Here is a 4,796-nt window from a genome sequence, read left to right on the forward strand (position 1 = left end):
GTTGTATGAGCTCCCAATAAAATGATTTTCAAAAGAAAAATAAATTAAGAGGGAGAAAGGGGGAACCGATTGCAATGAATGGCATAACATACAGCCCTCTCTCTAGGGGGGAGAACAACAGAAAACATGGGGGAAAGGAGACAGCGGTCGGTGTGAGAGATGAAAATAATAACAATGTACAATCTATCAGGGGTTATGAGGATGGGGGCAAGGGAGAGGGGGTAAAAAAAGAGCTGATACCAAGGGCTCAAAAAAATTGAAATCTCAAAGCAACGATTTCTGAGGAAGAAGTTGTTTTCAGGGGTAGTCAGGTTGACGCTGACTCAAAGCAACCTGATCAACCACAGAAGGAACCTCTGGCCAGGTCTGCTCCAGCATCACCACCATCGTTCTGATTTAGCCCGTTCTTCAGTCACCATTTCATTTCACCTCGTTAAGGGGCTTCCTCTTTTTCATACCCTCTGCTTTCCCAAGCCAGGTGTCCTTCTCCAGGGACTGGTCCCTCCTGGTCACATGCCCCAAGTACGAGAGATGAAGTCTCCCCGTCCTCACTTCTAAGGAGCATTCTGGATGTACTTTTTCCAAGATAGATTTGTGCATCCTTCTGCCAGTCCAGGGTAGTTCAATCTTCTTCAGCAACTCCGGGGTTCAAATGGATCAGCTCTTTGGTCTTTCTTATTCAGCTTCTCCTGGCCTGGGGCGGGAACGCCTTAGCCCTCAAGTGATTTCTTTGCTTTGTCACACGTTAAATAGGGTGTTTTGCAGCAGATTTTCCCAAGGCAATCCATGGTTTGATTTCGTGACTGCTGTTTCCATGAATATTGATGGTGTGTCCAAGTGAAATAAAATCCTGAGCGACTTCAACACTTGCTCCACTCACCGCGTTGCTCGGTCCAGCTATGAAGCTGGGGTTTTCTCCATGGCGAGGAGTAACCCACTCTGCAGACGGTCGTCTTGGACCTGCATCAGTAAGTGCTTCGGGGCCTCTTCCCGTTCAGGTAGGAAGGGCTCCCGAATCCCGCCTTTTTGGTATTATCTTCTATTTTGGATTCAGACTTGGCCACGATGACTTTTATGTAGCGCTAACCTCTACCTCCAAAACTAATTTTAATGGCAAAAATGTGCCCAAGAAAAACATCCTACTGACCCTCTTCCCAGTAAAAAAAAGGTCAAGAAACAACAATTGCAGGATACAACTGGGTCGTAGTTGAGTCTTCTTTTCATGCCCAGCAGAGTCTGCAGTCACACAGCTGATTCTTCTCCTTCTCTGAGTTAAACTGTTGACTTCTCTGTTGAATCTGAGCAGGAAAGGGGCAAGAGGTTAAATCAGGAATCCACAGGCTCTGTAACATAAGAGCTACATTCCATTATCACGTGAACCTCAGCGTATAATCAGACTAAGTAAATACAGTAACACCATACAGGTCAACTACAGCCCCAACGCCTAAGTGGGAATCAGGAGAGCAGATACAGAGTCTCATGATGAGACAGAGATTAGAGGCACTGAGAAAGAGAAACGAAAAACCCAGTGCTTGGGTTAGAGAGAGGAGGACAGAGAAACAGACAGGTAGACGGATGGAGCTCCCACATCATGATGCACCTGCCCGCATTGTGTCAATTATATGAGAAGGAAGCCAAGCCCTTCAAAGACATTGGTCCATGAAGCTTGTGTCCTCCAAGACGTTGCTTTGCGCAGGCGCACAGTGCAGGGGTGAGTGGTAGCAGCCTGCGTGAAAGAGAAGGACATTCGTGAGGAAAAGAAGAGCCAGCAAGAAGAGTTGCCCAGAACAGAAGGGGCAGGGCTCTGCCCACTGCACTGCCCGGAGGGTACCAGCTTGTCCTTGATTAGGAGGATTAGAGATGATGATTAATACACAGAATGGGTTTATATCCCTGCCTAAATCTGTTATACTGATGTCTCCTTTAAACTTTCTCATTCAATTTGTGTTATCAAATTAGCATTCAAGGCTGCATGCTTTATTTTCATGGAATATAAGTCACTGTGTTCAAGGGAAGGGTCCCTTATGGTGTTAGACACTGGGCTGCTAACCTCAAGGTCAGCCGTCCGGAACCACCAGGTGATCTGAAAGAGAAAGAGGAGGCTTTCTCCTCCCACAGAGTCACCAGCTAAGAAGCAGAGGCTGTTCTACCCTGTCCTATAGCTTCACGGTGAGCCCGAGTCCACGCCGTGGCAGTGAGTGTGGTGAGGAGCAATGGCTAACAGAAAGGAACCCCCAAGTGAGCGGATTCAGTGATCTGCTCCCATAGAGATCACAGCCTAGGAAGCCCTATGGGGCAGATCTACAATGTTACCTGGGATTCCTAGGAGGCAGAATCTACTCAACAGCACAGACCAGCTGCATGTTCAGGGGCAGTCTCTTTGTTACTGAGACGGTCGGACAGAGCTTCACGCTCTAAATTCTAGTGAGAGTCTACTTGGAGGAGTCCCTGGGGCCTACTTACAGTTAATGCCCTTGACTGCTAACCAAAAGTTAGAGCTTGGCATCTGCCCAGAGGTGCCTCCGAAGAAAGATCTGGTGCTCTACCTCCTAATATTCAACCATGGATAACCCTAGGGGACACAGGCCTCTCTCAGACCATGGGCTCACCATGAAATTGAGTGTGACTTTCTAACTCCCAGAAAGTAAAGGGAGAGGCCATCCACGTGAAGACAACTACGACCATCAGCAGGAAGTAACAGGTACCAACGACAAGGGAAAAGAAAACGCCCACTCCACAGTGCAACCCCGACTCCCGCTCCAACCAGAGAGCACGGCAAGGCTTCAAGCATCAAGGTAGTGCCCTGCGGCATTCGTGCCTCGAATGTGCCAGGTGCTCTTGGCATAAGTCTACCGTAAAAAGCGTGCAATCAGAATAAGTCTACTTGATTTTCAAAAGGTAGCCAAGCAAGCCAAGGTGTTCAGAAATCATTGTGTAAGTTTGTTCCAGATTAGTTTGCCCCAGCCTCCGTGCAAAGTCACACCCACCCAGAAGTGTCGATGAGACCTTATTTGGAAACAGATTTTTGCAGATGCAATTAAGATTTAGTCCTTCTGGATTAATCTGGGCCCTGATTCAATGGCTGGGGGCTGTATAAGAAAACAGAAACTCAGATGCAGGGAGACAGAGGGATGATGGCTATTGGAGACAAAGGCAGTGACTGGAGTTAGGCTGCCAGAGCCAGGGACTCGAAGGATTGCTGACAAGCACCAGAGGCTAGGACTGGATTTCCCTCCAGACCTCCCAAAGGAGCCAATGCTACCAACACCATGAGGTCAGTCTTTAGCTTCCAGAAACGTGCGACAATACATCTCTGCCATTGAAAGCCACCCTGTTTGTGGCACGTTATGGCAGCCCTGGGAAATCCGCACAAGTTCCCCTCTGCTTGGTTACGCCGTGAATTCAGACAGCTGCCAATGACATATGTAACTCAGGCTTGTGAAATGATTACTGTCTCTAAGGCACTGTTCTCAGAAATTTGACTAAGCAGGTCAACCCACTTAATCCTTAAAACAACCTTATGAGTTTATAGTACTCATCATCTACTTCTTTTTCATCTGATATAATAATATACTGTATTATGTTTCTATTATAGGTATAAAGGGTGTTATATACCTGAAAGCCCTGTTGTTAGAAATTCAAAAATGAGGCATAAAGCAATGAATATGCTTGCTCAAGTTCATTCAGCTAGTAAGTGTTGGAAGAAGCATTGGACTCAGTTTACGGGTTTGGATTTATAGAAGGCCTGCTCGCCTTCCCGCCCACCCCGTGGGCCTCTTGCAGTGTCCAATGCTGAAGTAAACTATAGCCCAGCCATTGCTGGGCCTCCCTGTCCATAGGCTGCTGGCACTGTGGTGGGTTGTAAAATGGACCAAAAAAGCAAGGGGGTGGGGGAGGAAAAAGAAGAAATAAGGAAAAGGAAGAAAGGGAAAGTGTGGTGTGGTGGAGTAGAACTTCTTAGTATGGCTCTTCTGCCCACAACTCTCTAACTCTCTCCAAATCACTGGGTGGGACTATGCACCTAGGGTGTGTGTAACACTGGCAGAGGGGAGGTGTCAGGTTTTGTTACTACCTGCCCCGCTGTACCGATGAGCAGCAGCACAGAGAGGAACTGCAAGATGCTGTAAGAACATGTCCAGGGTCTGGCTGACATGGCAGAGACTGAGCCGACCAGATGCAGCACCAGGCAGTGGCACGGAGACTCCAGGGGAGCAGCACAAAGGCTATCGAGTGCTCTCTCCTCATCTGACCTGAGACTATAGAACTGTAAGGCAGAGTGACAGCCAAGCTGGCTTCCTGGCTCATGGAGGTAAAGGCCAAGGAGTGTTGTGGTTACGAGACTAAGGACAAGGGCGCATGTGGCCGAGAGACTGAGAACTGGAGAGAGAGAGACTGGGTGCTGGCTGAAGAGACCATGCCTGTACCAGACCGTTTGCTGATCCTGACTTGTGGTGACCTACTGACTTCCCTAATGAACCTTCTTCACTGTGTGCATTGTCTGAGTTCTTTGTGACCCTTGCAATGAATTATCTACAGGGATGTAGAGAGGCATGGCAGGAGGTTGGTGTCAGATTAGGCAACGAAGGATGGAGCATGTCTGACCCTTGTCTCATGGTGATAGGGAAGGCAGATACGTCCACCACAAAAGGAAACTGGATTAAAGAGAGAGAGAGAGAAATTGGACGCCAGCAGCTGGCTCCAGAATCGTACTCAATTGACCAAATGCCATATTTTAGATCCTGAATCATCCAAACTAGCTGTTTTCATAAATCAAATGATGCAGCTTGTTCACTTAG

At 47.8% G+C, this 4,796-nt stretch overlaps 1 pseudogene; it reads left to right on the plus strand.

The window, feature by feature from the left end:
- The first annotated feature begins 3,720 nt into the window (after positions 1 to 3,720).
- Positions 3,721 to 3,869, plus strand: LOC115868369 (annotated as a pseudogene).
- Positions 3,870 to 4,796: the final 927 nt, after the last annotated feature.

The sequence above is a fragment of the Echinops telfairi genome, unplaced genomic scaffold, assembly GCF_000313985.2.
Source record: "Echinops telfairi isolate 266 unplaced genomic scaffold, ASM31398v2 ScPeMD7_9;HRSCAF=40, whole genome shotgun sequence".
Taxonomy (NCBI): domain Eukaryota; kingdom Metazoa; phylum Chordata; class Mammalia; order Afrosoricida; family Tenrecidae; genus Echinops; species Echinops telfairi.